At 46.0% G+C, this 17,374-nt stretch overlaps 1 protein-coding gene across 4 annotated transcripts in view; it reads left to right on the forward strand.

The window, feature by feature from the left end:
* The window catches only part of LINGO1 (leucine rich repeat and Ig domain containing 1), a 497,222-nt gene that overhangs the window by 58,433 nt on the left and 421,415 nt on the right, over nucleotides 1-17,374 (forward strand). For all 4 annotated transcript variants that reach the window (XM_043985051.1, XM_043985052.1, XM_043985049.1 and 1 more), the window contains one exon: nucleotides 7,538-7,676. The gene's annotated coding sequence lies outside the window, so the exon portion shown is untranslated. The remainder of the gene's footprint in view (nucleotides 1-7,537; nucleotides 7,677-17,374) is intronic.

Genomic DNA, 17,374 nt, shown 5'->3' on the forward strand with positions numbered 1-17,374 from the left:
GATGCCTTGATAGAGGGAGTTTCCTCACTGCTGATTTCCTATTTCAGTGAAATCACAGGTCTGTTGAAAGAAAAAAAAAATAATTCTTTGAAGTTGATAAAGCAATTTACATAAATTACATTATTTTAGCCTCACAAAACTCATGAGAATTGGTATTATGGTATTGTGAAGCCCATTTTACAGGTATCATCAACCCTGTTTTACAGATGAGCTAACTGAGGTTCAGAGCTCAAGTGATCTGCCAAGAGTCACAAATCTAAGAAATGCCACAAAGAGGATTGGAACTTGGGTCTTCTTGACTGCTAGTCTATCACTCTATCCCTCACTCCTAAATGTCCTAGCTAATGCTCTTTGAATCAACTCTTCTAGGGGACTGTCCCTTCTGTCCTATCTCAAGGAGGTAGATGGGTACCTAGGAGGATAACCTGAAGACCACAAGCAAGTTCTTGTCTTCTTTCATTCCCTTGTGCTAAGCGCCCCTCTCCCTTAGGATCCTCCCTAACTGGCATCTGGACATCCTTCTAGGCTGATTAGCTAGCTCCTCTCCCTTGGACTCCTTCCTAACTGGGATCTGTAGGTTCTTCTAGGCTGGTTAGCTCTGGGAAATTGTAGGGAGCTTGTGAAGAAATGATCCTTCCCCTTACTGCCTTTGGGTACAGATTTGCTAATAGAGGGGGCCATAGCCCTGAAGAGCCCTGGTTCCTTAAAGCTCCAAGGGTTGGGATTTGGTAGAACCCAACCCAAGGGGTTCCCCACAGGAAAGTAGTTTGGTGGAATGGGAAGAACATTGAAAATGAGGTCAGAAGACTTGGGTAAATGCTCACATGCGGAGGATTTCATGAAAATTTGTTGAACTGAATTTTTTATCAGTCAACCAACCACAAGAATAATAATACAAACTAACATTTGTATAATACTGTAAGGTTTGTGAAGCGTGCAGACAACCGTGCCATTGTGGGTCACTGGGTATACAAAGACCAAAAAAAATACCCAATAAAGCAACAACAACAACAACAACAACAAAAAAAACCAAAATAAAAAACAAACAAAAACCAAACCTCTGTCCCCAATGAGCTTGCCTTCTATTTGGGAGAAACAGCATGTGCACATATAAATATATACCAAATAAATACAAGGGAATTGCCAGGAATACTCAACAAGAATTCTAGCAACTGGGGAAATCAGGAAATTCTTTGCGTGATAGGCAGCACTTGAAAGGAGGGTAGGGCCTCTAGGATGCTAAGGTGAGAGGGGAGTACATCCCAGGTATGGGGGGAGACAGTCTAGGAAAAGCACAGAAATGAGAGAGGGATATAGCAAGAAGACCATTTTGACTATAACAAAGAGCATATGAACCTGTGACAAGGAAGACGAGAATGAGGATGGTGATAGCATTCCTTTAGAGCATTAAGGCTTGCAAAGTTCTTTACCTGTTCCTTATCACAACCCTGTGAGGTAGGTGCTATTATTAGGCCCTTTTTACAGATGAGGAACTTGAGGCTGAAAGATGGTTATGTGACTTAGCAGGGTCACACAACCAGTCAAATGTCTGAGGCAGGATTTGTACTCAGAGCTTGATGTCTGGCTAGGTGGTACAATGGATAGAGGGCTGGGTTTGAAGTCAGGAAGACCTAGATTCAAATTTAGCTTCACAGATTTGTTAGATGTGTGTACCTGGGCAAGTCACATAACCTCTGCCTGTTTTCTCAGTCATAAAATGGGAGCGATAACAGCACTTACTACACAGGGCCTGGAGTCAGGAAGTTTTTGTTCAGTTACTTTATGATCATGTCTGACTATTTGTGACCTTATTTGGGGTTTCCTTGGCAAAGAAAGATACTGGAGTAGTTTACTGTTTTCTTCTCCAGCTCACTCTACAGATGAGAAAACAGAGACAAACAGGGAGAAGTGACTTACCCAGGGTCACACAGCTAGTAAGTGTCTGGGGCCATATTTGAACTCAGTGATGAGTCTTCCTCACTCCAGGCCCATTGCTATACCCACTGTGCCACTTAGTTGGGTCAAGAAGACTTGAGTTCAAATCCCCATCTCAGAAACCTACTGTGTGACCCTGGGCATGTAACTTAATGTTTGTTGACTTACTCCCAGCCACTAGGGATGTGAGCACAGAGAAGGAAATACTCCCCACCCACTAGGTGCTCCTGTTCTATGGTGCACATGACTTCTCTAGCACATAGGTCTGGGAGGGGGCTCAGAGCTCATCTCATCCAACCCTTTCATTTTACAGATAAAGAAACTGAAGCCCAGGGAGGCGTGTGTGTGTGTGTGTGTGTGTGTGTGTGTGTGTGTGTGTGTCTGTGTGTGTGTTTTACGTTTGCAGGGTTACATAGCATAAGAGGCAGGATTTGAACCCAGATCCTCTGGGTATAATTCGAGGGCACTTTTCCACCATGCCAGTGCCAAGCATTTCACTGAGATTCTCCTTCCTCTTGTGAAAGGGGCTAATATAACAAGAGTGATGAGCTCACCCCATGCCATACAGTGGAAGTTCTTACCCTTTGATGTGTGTCATGGACCCCTTGGTGCCAGCCCGGTGGAACCTAGGGACCCTTCTCTGAATCATGTCTTAAAACAGACACAATAAAATACTCAGGATGGCAAAGGAAGCCGGTTATATTGAAATAGTTATCAAAATGATGGTTTTGCAAAGACGGCAGTCTCATGGGCCCCAGAGTCACGCGTGTCTGCTGTCCGGCAAACGCACACCCACCTACATACAGATCCCGCGGATGCCCAGAGGCCCCCAGGAGGACTCCATCCGAACACCAGAAGATTTCACAGCCGGCACATGGATTCACAGAACACAGAGACTCCACTTCTACAGAACTCGGGAGGATTCTGTGAATCTAGGAGTCCTATGTAAACAGGAGGGAAGGCGTGTGAGACCGTCCCAGCCCCCTGCTCATGCTGCAGAGCGGTTTCCCTACTTTGGCCGGCAGCCTAGGCGCTGGCTGCCTTCTCCGGCTGAGATCTCACTTGCTTTCCGGGTATTGGCGCTGAAGATCCCCCCACCTTGTCCTGGAGAGCTGCTCATCAATTCCTGCTGCTTCCTCCTCCTCCCCTTCCCTCCGCCCCTTCCCCAAATCATTCTTATGCTCTGCCTGTGGTCCCATTTCCATGGAAACCCATTGTGATGTCAGAGGAGAGCGGGTAGCTTCAGGATACTTTGGGGGTGGGGGGGAAAGGGAGGGAGGGTTGGAGGGAAGCTGTTGAAACCAATTATCTTGTAATAAAAGAGAGCATCTGGCTTCTGGGCTGATCCAGGAGCCCTGGGGACAGGTAGGGACATGTGGCCTCTGAGGAGTGTTTCTCCCGGGGAGAAGAGGGAAGAAGGGGATGGGCTTTTGTGGAGGAGAGAGAAGGCTGGTTCAGGGGGAATCTGCCTCTGCAGAAGAAGGTCTTGAAGGTTGTGTGCTAGGTCATACAGAGGGGAACGTGGGATGAAGCACATCCCACTTCCCCAGACCTAGGCTGGCATGTGGTGGCAGTCTGAGGAGCACCAGCATAGAGGAAGTTGGCCACAATCACCGTGGCCCAAAGTGGGCCCTGAGCCATGGGGTTTGATGCCTCGGCACCTTCGCCAGGCACCACCTGGGCTGCCTCCCCTCCCTGAGGCCTTTTTGTCATTCGTAAGAAGAGAAGATCAGACTAGGTGGTCTCTGAGACTCCTTCCAGCTTGAAATCCTATGATCCTTGACAGCTGCCAATGCTAGCTCCGATGTGTCCTTTTCAGGGCAGCGTCTGCCCATACGCAGAGTAGGCAGCTGCTCACATGGTGTGATGGGAGGGTACACCACTGTTCTCCACCCCATCCAAAAATATCTCCCCCACTAACCTATTGTGGTCCCTGAAATTCCCTCATTGGAAGAATAGAGAATGAGTGTTAGCACAGCAAGTAAAGCAGGGCAGCTGAGCTGTGGGGGTGGAAAGGCAGCAGCTCCATATATTAGCATAAATCTCTCTTGAGCATCTAGGACACCCGCAGCCAGCCCACATAAGCAGAGAGAAGAATCGAGGTTTGCACCATTGGTATTTCTGTGGCCAGCCCTAATCCCACTGCCTGTGCAGAATAGGAGCGTTCTCAGAGATGTGAACAGGAGGCCGCTAAAACCTTGTACCAAGGAACTGTGTGACTATGCTTACTGGGTGTCCCCAGGTGTCCTGTCATGTGTGTCTGTGGGTGTGTTTCTCCTGGGCTGTGACTGTTCCCCTGGGATGGAGGGGGCGGGGTTGTGTGTCAGACTGTACTCTTATTGCCTTAAGTCTTATGCACAGGCAACACCAAGGGGAATTGTCTATGAAGATGCTGACAGCAAGGTTAGCTGAGGCTAAGTCCTTAATAGCATCTTCTGAGCCCTTCCCTCTCCCTTAGGGCATCTCCAGGTCAGAGGTCATAGAAATCCAGTAGCAGGTAAACTCTCTGAGGGAGGAGATTATTTGCAATGTTTGGGTACCTAATACCTACTGTAAAGTCTTGCACACAGTAGGTGCCTAGTAAATGTTTGTTGATCAGATAAATGAACCTCATGGTCAGAAGGAACCTTAGCAATTGTGTAGGCTAATGTCTGATTATTTTTCAGTTGGAGAAACTGAGGTCCAAAGAAGGGAATTGAGCTTTTCAAGTCAATCGGGGCAGAGCCAGGTCTCTGAACAGAGACAAACTCCAGAGCTAAAGTTAAATTACTTTTTTAAGGTTTCATCCTTTTGGTTCAGGCATTGCCCCTTGCAAAAACATTATCCCCACTTTCCCTTGGTTGAAGTTCCACATTAAGCCCATTCGCTCTCAAGAAGTCATTAGCTTATCAGATCCTAAAACAGGACAAATTTGGGTCAGGAAGAGGGTGGAGGCAGCTATGAAGTCACAAAGACCCACTTTTCCAATCCTGTCTCAGTCCCTTATTAGTAGTATATGACCCCATGCAAGTCACTTCTTCACTTCTCTCCATCTGTTTCTTCATCTGTAAAATGGGGTTAATACAAGTGCTTACCTCCTAGGGTTATTGTGAGCCTCAAAGGAGAGAACACATCCAAGGTGCATTGCTCATCTTAAAACCCCATAGAAATACTAGCCCTTGCTAGAATTCTCACTGATTCACCAGCAAGCATTATTTATGCACCAACTTTGTGCCAGACACTGGGCTAGGTGCTGGAGATAAAGAAAAAAATAAAATAGCCCTTGCTCTCATGAGGCTTACATTCTTGGTACCAGCATGGCAATAATATAAGGAAACATTCAGGACCTGCTATGTGCAGGACCCTGTCTTGGGTGGTGGGGAAAGAAGAATAAGATATAGTCTCTGCCCTCATGGAGACTTGTGTCCAATGAGGAATGTGAGATACACACACACACTCACACATATAATATACACATCTATGTATATATGTATAATACCCCTCCCCCATATTTATAAATATATACACAAACATATATATATATATATATATATACATGTGTGTGTGTGTATGGGGGGAAGGGGTATTATACAAGATAGAATACAAAAGGAGAGAGAGAGAGAATGGATGCTTGAGGGACATTTGTGAAGGAAAACCTTACTTCTGGGGGGAGAAATCTGAGGGTTTCTTGAAGGTGGGAGCATCTGAGCTAGCCTTTGAAAGGAAGGAAGAATTCCAAATGGTGGAAATGCAGAAGGAATGCCTTTGGGGGGGATGGAAAGTCTGAGTAAAAGGTGAGAGGCAGGGGAGGGCATGATTGAAACGTGAAGAGAGGGAAGAGAAGTGGGGTGAAAGCAGGTCGGAAAGACAGTGGAGTCAGATTGTGGAAGGCTTTGAATGCCGAGCTAAGGCATTTGTATGTTAGTGTGAAGAGCCATTGAAAGAAGGGAATGTCAAAAAAAGAAAGAAAGAAAAGAAAGAAAGGAATGTTAGATCTATACTCAAGATGAAGCATCCTTAAGGTGATGGATATCCATAGGACCTTTGCAAACCTTAAAGTTCTAGAGAAATATTAGTTATTATTAATAATGTTAATGGAATAGAAATAATAATACAAATATGATGGTGGTAGTAGTGGTGGTGATGATGATAAATTATTGTCTCCAGTGACTGCTGGTGAGGTGAATGATAGGGCTCCTTCCTGCAGGAGGGTACGGAGAGAGAAAGGAACTTTGCTGCCAGAGACAGAGAATGGACAAGACTCAGTGGATGATCGGGAGGCTTGGGTTTGAATCCTGACTCTACCACTTAGTAGCTGATTAACCTTGGGCTAATGCCCTGGGCCTTGGTCTCTTTATGGGTAGCAAACAATAAGGGCCACAGCTCCCTCACAAGGTCATTGTGGGGGTTCAGCATGTTCATAGAAATGAACCTGAAACACTCAAACTTTGCATAGTGATTTTTCCTCTCCAGTGACTTCCTTGAGCCTCTTTTGCCTTTTGCTGTCTCGGTTTAAGGGTGAGAAGAAAGGCTAGGAGAACAAGGGCTCAGGAGGGCCAGTTCTATTACCCGGCATCAGGGTCCAGGAGACCACTGGCAGCTGGGGTAGAGAGAGCCCTCCACCCCCATCCCCCACGTCATCGACTCCGTGAGTCATGAGCTCATAGACATAGAATTGAAGGGAATCTTAGACCATTACTCAGATCCTCTCATTGTAGAGATGAGGAAACAGGCCAGGCAGGCCAAGTGCCCGAGGTGACCTATATGGGCAGTGGGCATCTATCTGGAGGGTGAATCAGCTGAAGAGAAAGAAAGCCCTCTCAGAGGCAGAGGGGTCAGAGGGTGATTGTTTAGAGACCGAGCTTGAAGGTGACCTATGAAGGACATCCTGACAAAGAAAACACCAGAGGAAAGAGCACGTGAGAACCAGGGCATGTGCAAGGGAGCTTTCAGGTAGTGACAGCTTCGTCACGTGTGGTGGAAACTCCAACTCTGCTAAATATAGTTTACCTGAGTGACCTTAGGCAAGTCATTGGTCTCTCTTGGGCCTCTGCAAAAAAAAAAAAAAAAAAAAAGAGTACAGGCAGCTAGGTGGCACAGTGGATAGAGCACCCACTGGCCCTGGATTCAGGAGGACCTGAGTTCAAATCTGGCCTCAGACACTTAACACTTACTAGCTGTGTGACCCTGGGCAAGTCACTTAACCCCAATTGCCTCATCCCCCCCCCCAAAAAAAAGAGTACAATGAGGTGGCTGAGCTAAACAGCTTTTGAGGGACCTTCTTGCTCTAGATGTAGGATCCTATGTTCCTTCCCAGCCCTGAGACCTCTGCATTGAATCAAATATTTGAGTGTTCTGTGTGTGCGCTTGGGGTGGGGGTGCCGTGGGGGTAAGCGGCTTAGTTGCTGCCTGGGTATTAGGGGCTAAGCTGGGAATGTGTGTCCTTTGCAACCAAGGTCCAGTGATTCCTCCAGGCCAGCAAGGTGTGGTGGGTCAGATCTCAGCAGTAATCTACCTGCTGGGCCGGGCTGGGCTGGGCTGGGCTGGGGAGCAGCTTCCAACCCCACAAGAGGCTTTGTGATGACCTTCACCCCTGATCCCCATCTCCTCTTTTCCACCACAGCCTCCTGCCCCCACTATCTCTGAGCCCTCAACCACAGCAGGCCCGGGAAGGAAAGTGACCGGGGCAGCAACTAGATCCTGGGCTGAACACGTTAAGGGGGGAATCTCTGCCCACCTTCCACGTTGCCCTCCAGCCAAAGGTAAGTTGCCTGGTTCCCTGTGAGAGGATTCAGTTGCGAGGGGCTTACAGATAAATGGCTGTGTTCTGCCCTTTGAAAACTAAGCCAAGGGGCTGTACTGGAGCATTGTAAATGAAGAGGTGCTGCCCCCTCTTCCTATTAAGGCCAACTTTCTTCTGGGTCCATGAGCCTCTTTGATTCAGGCAGGGTCCAGAGGGCAAGTGTGGATCAGCAAGGAGTGAGCAAGAAGGCAGTTCAGAAGGGAACACAGTCAAACAGGGTAGTCTTATTACTTCTTTTTTTTATTATTATTATTTTTTTAGGGAGGCAGTTGGGGTTAAGTGACTTGCCCAGGGTCACACAGCTAGTAAGTGTTAAGGGTCTGAGGCTGGATTTGAACTCGGGTCCTCCTGACTCCAGGGCCAGTGCTCTATCCACTGCACCACCTAGCTGCCCCTAGTCTTATTACTTCTGTGTTAAATTTAATACACAACTTAAAAGCCCCCAGGTTCATAGTTTCATATGTAAAGTTTTTCCCTTCTTCAAAATGTTCATGTTTGCTGATATTTGTTAAATTTATTATTTAAAAAATTTAAAAATTAAAGGCTAAGCATCAGAGGGGGTAGGTGTGTGTGGACCATCTACATTTTACTTTCACCATTTGGCTCATTTGAGCAAGGTCATAGGGTCTCAAGGGTGGCTGCCAACCATCAGGATGTGAGCTGGAGGACCTGGCTTCATTTTCTGGCTCTGCCCCTTACTCTCTATATGACCTTGAGAATGTCATTTCTTACTGGGCTTTCCCATGGCTGGGGTTCCTTATCTGTAAAAATGAGAACCTCTAAGGTCCCTTCTAGCTTTTGCTCCTGTGACCCAAAGTAAGTTACAAATCACCTGGTTAGTTGTGGTCTAGGAGGAGAATTGAAGTCGCTTTTTTTTTTTTTTGGCAAGGCAATTGGAGTTGTGACTTGCCCAAGGTGACACAGCTAGTGTCAAGTGTCTGAAGCCGGATTTGAACTCAGGTCCTCCTGACTCTAGGGCCAGTGCTCTATCCACTGTGCCACCTAGCTGCCCCTGAAGCAGCTTTTAAAAGATGGTGGGGCTCGGGGAAAGACCACAAAACTCATGCAATAACTTTCTGTGTTGACCTTGGACAAGGGACTTCTCCTCCCTCTGTGGCTTTTACTTTCTTTCTCTGTTAAATGGGGAAGTTGCATTAAATTACCTCTGAAGACCCTTCTGTATCTGGATCTACCATCCAGATCTACTCAAAGGTTCCTTAGGACACTGTCAGTCCCAGATTCATCCTTGGCCTGGGGTGACCTAACTTTCCTTTCTCTCTGGGGCAGCTAGAATGTACAGTGGATGGAGCCCTGGGCCTAGAGTCAGGACTACTTGAGTTCAAATCCAGCTTCAGCCAAGTACTTACTAGCTCTGTGACCCCACTGGACAAGTTACTTAACCTTGTTTACCTCAGTTTCTTCATCCATAAAATAGGAATAATAACAGCACCTACCGCCCAGGATTGTTGTGAGGATCAAATGAGATAATAATTTTCCAGTGCTTAGCACAATGCCTGGCTCTTAGAAGGTGTTTAATAAATGCTTCTTGTCTCCCAGTCTTTAGGAAAACTAACCCAACAATCTTCTGAAGTAGAGCAAGTATTATTGCCCTTAACTTACAGAAAAGAAAGAATATTGACTCCCAGAGAAGAAAAATGACTTTCTCAAAGTCACACAGCCAGTCAGAAGCAGAGTCAGGATTTGAATCCAAGCCTGTTGACTTCCTTCTCAGAGGTTCTTTCTAGTCTTGGGCTAGAGATGTCCCCAGGCCCTGGGGACATGTGCAGATGGAGGGTCACGGCTCTCCCACTTCTTAGCTTGGTGACTTTGAGCATACCCCATGAGCTGGCAGACAAAGCCGTGTCTTGGTGCAGAGACTCATGTAGGCCAGCTTGGTCCCTTGTAGCTCCAGCTAGGAGGGCTTCACCTCTATTTTGTTGCCTGTAAAGGAAGTTGAAGGGCATGGAGAGTAAAGGGCTCCTGGGTTTCCTACCTCAGGGCAGTTCCATAGCTTTTTGAAGTCCTGTTATCTCCATTAAAATATTCTTGCTAATGAGTTATCCCTGGGTAGCCCAGGCAGAATAATTACTCCCTCCAATTTAACCCATAACTGGTATCTGCAGGCATTTCTTCAGCTGCTGGTGGGAAAGGGCCAGGGTGGGACAGTGACCAGCCTATTTGGCTGCCAGGGTCCCCAGGAAGGTGCTGCCAATGGTGCCAGCCACCCGCCTCTAAGTTAAGAATTTTAGATTCACAGACTATCAGAGCTGAAGAATTACCTGAGACGTTATTTAGCTCCACCCCCCCAAAAAAATTTTACAGAGATGGAAAGCAATGAGGCCCAGAGTATAAGGATGACTTATCCAAGGTCTCACAATCAGTAAGTGCTGGATGCAGGATCCCAAGGCAGATTCTTGGACTCCTACTGCCTCTGAATTCAATTCAAAGCAACACACACTTACAGAACCCCTAAAGGGGACGATGTTGGGTGCTGAGGGAGAAACACTGTTTAGAGAAGACGCTCAGTCCCATCTCTCATAATGATTAGTCCATACACAGATAATCTTAGCTTCCATTTCCAGAGTAATATATGACCTGACAATCCTGGAGAGTATCCATGTTTCTATTTTACAGATGAGAAAACCGAGACTTAGGGGAGTAAAATGATTTTCTTAGGGTGACATAAGCCATTAAAATTAGAGTTGGGATAATAGTAACAGTAGCTAACATTTCTATGGCTCTTACTGTGTGCCAAGCACTTTACAAATATCTCGTTTGATCATCACTTCAACCCCGGGAGGTAAATGCTATTAATATTCCCATTTTAGAAATGAGAAAACTGAGGCAAACAGAGGTTAAGTGACTTACTCAGGGTCACACAGCTAGGGTTGGAGGGTTGGATTTAAACTCAGGTTTTCCTGACTCCAGGTGTACCTCTCTATCCCCTATGTCATGTAACTGCCTCTGAAACCGGGATTTGAATCCCAGTCTTTTGACCCTAGATCATAGGGTTAGAGCTGGAAGGTACCTCACAGGTCACCTACTTCACCTCCACCCCATTTTATAGATGAGGAAATTGAGAGAGTAGGTATTATGAAGGTTCCCAGGAGGAAGAGACTGCTTCTAGTTGCGGAGAGTAGGATAGACTTCCTACAGGAGGTGGGCTTGGAGCTCAGCCTTGGTGTGTTGGTTGAACTTTGAAAGGGCAGTCCAGGGCTTAGAGGGAAGGGGCTGATTTGCCATGTCTACACTGGGAGTCTAGAATCTTGGGTTCTAGTACTAGCTCTGTCACTCACTTTCTCCATGCCAAATCCTTTTTTTCTCTATGGGTCTCAGTTTCCCCATCTGTAAAAATTAGAGGTTAGATTAGATGACTTCTGAAGTTCCTTCCAGCCCAGAAATCCTGATGCTATGATCCTTAGGATGGAATGGTAGATTGGTCTAACTTTAGCAGAAGCCTTGAATGATGGATAAGGAGACTGGGCTTTATGGGATGCCTTTGGATTTGCACATCCAGTTTTGTGTCCTTACATAGCCTACAGTGCAGTGGCTTTGGCAAGGGGAGAGGACCAGGAAGGCGGAGGGGAGGCGGGTTATTTCCCTGGGAGGCACTACAGCTAGCGGGTGGCACCTCACAGCACATCAGAGATAAATTGCTTTTAAATAAAACCCCTTTGCTAACTCGCTCAGCCCCCTGTCCAGGTCACTTCCTCTCTGTGTGTCTGTGATTTATAGAGCAGCTCTTAACATTTATTAACTTCTAAATCAGTGCAGCTGATCAATTGGCCCCTTTCCCATTAGCCCCTGAGTGGCATCCTCTCCTCCCTCCTTTGGGGAGAGAAGGAGGGGCGCCTGAGCCACAGAGAGACAGCCAGGGACATCTGAGGAGATGCCATAGCACTGTGAAGATATTCAACCAGGCTGGGGCCAGGGCTGTGAGGGAAGTTAGGAGCAAGGGGCCAGAACCTTGGAGGTACAAGTGGTGCCTAGAGCAGGGTGGGAGGGAGGGAAGTCAAGGGAAAGCCACGTGGAAGGGGAAACCGGGATGTTCTGGAGGACATGCCTAGAACACACTCCTTTTTACCTCTTATCAGCTCCTTTAAAGTTCATTCTATTCGCATTCCAGTGCCATTCCTGATCCCCTTCTCATTGTCCCCAGCTGCTAGGGCCTTTCGCCTCAAAATTAATTTAAAATACTTTCGCATATACTTCTATGTCTCTATCTCTGTCTCTATCTCTATATCTCTCTGTTTCTGTTGCTTTCTCTCTCTCCACCTCCACCTATATCTACATCTATATATGCCTGTGTGCATATGTATGTATGTATATGTGTGCATTTGCTCATTTGTTTTCTACCCCATTGTTAGCTAAAACTGTGGACTTTGTTCTTTTCTTTTTTTTTGTGGGGCAATGAGGGTTAAGTGACTTGCCCAGGGTCACACAGCTAGTTCAAGTGTCTGAGGCCAGATTTGAACTCAGGTCCTCCTGAATCCAGAGCTGGTGCTTTATCCACTGTGTCATCTAGCTGCCCTAAAACTGGACTTTGGAGACAGAGGAAGATCCAAATTGGAATCTTGCCTCAGACACTTACTGGCTGTGTGAATTTGGGCAAGTCTTTTAATACCTCTCAATCTCAGCTTCCTAATGGGTAAAATGGGGATAACGATAGCCCTACTTCACCACCACATATTAAGTGCTTGCTATGTGCCAAGTGCTGAGGGTACAAAGACAGGCAAAAAAACACCAAAACAAACAAACACCACCCTCTCTCCCCCACCCGAGCACCACCACCAAAACAGTCCCTGGCCTCAAGGAGCTCACAGGGGTGAGGAACATGATCGACCGTGGCAACGGATCATAGAATATATGAAGGGGAATAAAGTCTATGAAGGCTGGAAAGGTAGGAAGTGGGTGTGAAGGGCTTTAAAAGCCAAAACATACATTTTGTATTTTATTCTGGAGTTAATTGAGTTGGACGGAGGGGGATATAGGTCTGAGTTTTAGGAAGATCACTTTGGTAGATGAATGGAGGATGCATCATGGTGGGGAGAGACTTGAAGCAGACCGACCTTCCTGCCCCTCCCTGCCTCTGCCCCATGGCTGTTATAATAGTCCAGGTGCAAGGTGATGAGGGCCCGCATAAGGGTGGTTGTGCCTTCAGAGGAGAGAAGGGGGCATATTTGAGGGATGCTGCAAAGCAGACTTTGGCATCAGCTTGGATATGAGGGGGGTGGGGGCAGTGAGAGATAGTGAGGGGCCCCGGGATGATTCCCAGGATGTGAGCCTGGGGGCCTGGGAGGATGTATGGTGCTGTCTTCAGTAATAGGGAAGGCGGGAAGAGGGGGAGGGTTTAGGGGCAGATAACAGATTCAGTTGACTTGAGGATATCTATGAGATATCTGGTTTGAAATGTGCATCAGGGAATTGGGGGGGGTGGGAGACTGGAAGTCAGGAGAGAGGTTTGGGCTGGATAAATCTGAGAATCATCAGGATAATTGAAGTCATGGGTCATTGTGAGCATTAAATGAGAGAATATTCATATGTAAAGCCATATAGTGCTGGATAAATATTAGCTAGCCTTTAATGTTGATGATTATTATTATCATTATTAATTCCAGTCTTTGTAACCAAGTGTTTACCCCAGTGCCTGACATATAGTAGGTACTTAATAAATACTTAATCGATGATCTTTCCCTCTAATTATATTATTTTCAATAATCATAATAACATATTTCTCTTGTGCTTTGTGGTTTACCAAACTTGTCACAGGCATTCACAGAATTCCAGTAAGTTAGATACCTTAGATCATCCAATTCAGACCCTTCACTCTACAGGTGAGAAAATGAAGGGCCAGAAAAAGGGAGTGACTTGTCCAAGATCACCTCTCTAGTAAGTAGAAGATGCAGGATTCAGATCTATGGCCTGTGACTCTAGTTCCAATGTTCTATTTACTGTGCTGTCTTCCCACTTGAAGCAGAGAGTTTCAAGCATTATTAATCTTATTTTCTTCCCATTTTGAGGCAGCCAGGAGTTACAGCAAATAGTTCTGGGCTTGCATGCAGGCAGACTTGAGTTCAAATGTAGCCTTAGATACTTTCTGTGTGTCACTTAACCTTAAGTCACTTAACTTCTGTTACTTAAGTTACTTAACCTTAAGTCACTTCACCTCTGTTACTTAAGTCACTTAACCTTAAGTCACTTAACCTCTGTTAGCCTCAGTTTCCTCACCTACCTTAAAGGATTGTAGTGAGGATCAAATGAGATAATTGGAAAACACACCATAATGCCTACCCCATAGTTGGTGCTCTATCAATGCTTATTCCCTTCCTCTTTTAAATATGGGGAAACTGATAGATTGCATTTGTACTGTGGTTAGGACCTCAGAAATCCTTTATTCTCATCTCCTACCACCCTCTCTATATAACTGTGACCAAAATGCAATCCAGTCCAATCCAGCAAGCATTCAGTAAGTGCCTACTATGTGGTATCCATTGGAGATAGAAAGAAGAAAAAAAGGAAAAATGATCCCTCTCTTAGAGGAGATTATATTGGGGGGTGAGGAGGGAAAGGTGTGTTCTACTACATTAATCAGGATAAGTTCCAGGTGATTTGAAGGAGAGAGTGGTCACTTAGTTGGCAATAAGCATTTATTAAGTACCCACTCTTCCAGGCACTGTGCCAAGCTCTGGAGCACTCATAGGAAGGGAATGAGACAATGTTTCTAGTTGGAGGAGAGGGGAGAGAGAGAATTCCAGGCATATTCAAAGGGGGACGAAATGTAGAGTTTGGGGGGATAGCAGGCATGCCCTGTTGGGTAGAATGCAAAGTCTGTGAAATGGGTGTGGGGGTAGATTATTTGAAATAAGTTTGGAAAAGGGAGTTGGACTAGTTTTCCCTCTCTCCCAGAGGCAATAGTCCCACAGAAGGCAGGAAGCTGCCAAGGATTCTTGAGAAAGGGAATGATATTGCTAGACCTTCTGCATGACACCATCAATGTAACCAATATTTATTAACCTACTATTAACAAAATGCTTAAGTAACATGCGAGGGAGCATTAACCTACGTAATGGAACAAGCTGTTTTTATATGCAGTTTACTGGCTTCATTTATACATGAAGAATTATTCACATGGTAACTGATCATTCTCATCTCCTCATTAATGCAGGTCCATAAGGACCTGCTATAATAGCTCTATACAATAGCACAGCACCAGAGGATTCAGAAGTACCGGCTACCATAGAAATTGGCTCGGCCCTGGAAATTGTGATGTAGGTGTCCAAGGTCCCATAGTAAGTATCAGAGACATACTTTTTGAAAAGTCAGTGTTCTTGCCTCATTTTAATCCCTATAAAAACAAGTTGTGTTCTTTTATTCATCTTTGCATGAAATATTTATGGATTGTACCAGGCTAGGGAGACAGAAAGAGTAGTAAACACAGTCCCTGCCCTTGGGGAGCTCAGAGTCTGGTTGGGAGAGAAACTTAATTGAAACGATGTAAGACTGAAATCTGAAATTATTAGAAGGCAATGCAAGACACTATGTATCAATATAATCCCAAACAATCAGTGCAGTCCGACAATGGGAATGGGCTGTAAAATTTGGTAGTGAGCTCTCCGTCACTGGAAACATTTCAGCAGAGGTTGTGTAACTATCCATTAGAGAGGCTAAATGTGAGAGATGGAACTAGGTCTCAGGGCCCCTTTCCCTTTAATACTGTTATAGTCTAGGAAGTGGATTAGTGGAAAGATCACTGGATTTAGACTCTGAGATCCTGGGTTTAAATCCTGAGTCTGATTTTGTAGCTTTGTAAGTCTGGGTAAGTCCCTTCCTTTTCTGGGGCCTCAGTTTCTTTCCTTGTCAGATAGAGGAGTTTCATTAAATGATCCCTAAGGTCCCTTCTAGCTCAAGACCCTATGATGCTATGATATGCTGTGGTAACCCAGGGGAAGGAAGACTCGCTTTGGGTCTAGTGATCAGGGAAGGAGATCTAGGAAAGAGCTGCTCTCTCATTGGAAGGAGGTGAGATTTCATAGTGATGGAGGGTGAGCTCGCTGACTCCCCAAGCCCTGACCCTGCCTTGGGCAGGGGATCTGGCTGCCGGGGCTCGCTTCCAAACCTGCAGGTTCTGATGAAGAGTGTTTATTCCAGGAGTTGGCTCGGGGCTTGAGACCCAATCAGTGCTAATGAGGACTCTGAGGAAATAAATTGGATCCTGGCACAGCCCCGATGAAGAATAAACATTTTCCTCCTGCTCTTGCTTCTTCCCTCCAGGGCATCAGGACTAGGCTTTGGGTCCCCAAGTCAACCTAGGTCTGAGAGAGCAACCATTGGGCAGAGTTGATGGTAGGAGTGGGAAGTGGGAAATGGGGGCGGGGGAAGAGGACACAAAGGCAATCCCAGCATATCCCAGCAGGTGTCAGTGTGGAGCAAGTCTTTGCCGTGCCCTCCTTCCCTCCCCCGCTCCCCCCACCATCTGGATGCCCAGCTCTTCTTCAGGGCCCATGGGAGACACCAAAGGAGAAGACCTCCTGCTTTTTTTCCCTGAAGACCTTCCACTCTCATTGAGGAGAAAGATCCACAGGCATGAAAAGATAGCTCCCAACAGACCATAAGGACTGAAGGAATTCAGAGGAGGAAAGGGTGCTCAGGCTAGGGTGCCCAGGGAAGGCTTCCTGGGATAGGCAAGACTTGGAATGAGGTCTGGAGAATGGGTGGCATTTGGAATCCCTTTAGACTTTTACTTTTCCAAGTGCTTTTACACCTAATTTTTCATTTAATCCTCACAATATCCCTGTGAGGACAGCAGAGCATCCCAATGGACAGATCAGGAAACTGAGGTCCCAGAGAAGTCAAGTGACAGATGCACAGAGTTTTAGAATGACAAATCCAGGATTGGAAATCAAATCTTTCTTTCCAACTACGAGCTCTGGGAGAGAGTAAAGATCATGCCTTAGTTACCTAAATTCCATGTCTCCAAGTCCCCAGCACATAGTAGGTATTTAGTTAATGTTTATGGAAATGATTTGATCTCTATCAGTTTCGGGTCTTTACACAAGATCAGGGTGAACCAGAAGACCTGGATTTTCTCGTGGAAGAGTCTGTGTGAGCAAAGGTACATTATCTCCCTCATAACTCCTTGAGTCCAGGAAATGGTTTTATTGTTGTTTTTGTCTCCCCAGTGCTTAGAACACAGTAGGGGCTTCATAAATGCTTGCCGATTAAATGGAATGGCTAAGTTGTGATGTTTGGAAGGCTCAGACCACTCAGATACTTACTAACTGGGTGATGCTGGGAAAGTCACTTTGGCTCCCTCATCGATAAAATGGGACAATAAATAGCATATACCTTATTCACCGTTGTTGAGTATTGAACAACATGATACATGGAAAACATTTTGCAAGCTTTAGATTTTTATATAAATGTCAGTCTCCTTTCCCCCTCCCTCCTTTTCCCTCCTCTTCTCCCTCCTTCTTCTTCTTCTTCTCCTCCTCCTCAGTTATTCTTTCTTCCTCCTCTTCTCACATTTGACTATCTCCTCCTCTTCCTCCTCCTCTTCTTCCTTCACCTCCTCTTCCTCATTTCTTCCTTCTTTCTTCCCCTCCTCTCCCTCCTCTCACATTTGGCTGCTGGTATATGGGGAAGGGGAGGGAGCCCTAT

The sequence above is a fragment of the Dromiciops gliroides genome, chromosome 2 (genome assembly GCF_019393635.1).
Source record: "Dromiciops gliroides isolate mDroGli1 chromosome 2, mDroGli1.pri, whole genome shotgun sequence".
NCBI classification, from domain to species: Eukaryota; Metazoa; Chordata; class Mammalia; order Microbiotheria; family Microbiotheriidae; genus Dromiciops; species Dromiciops gliroides.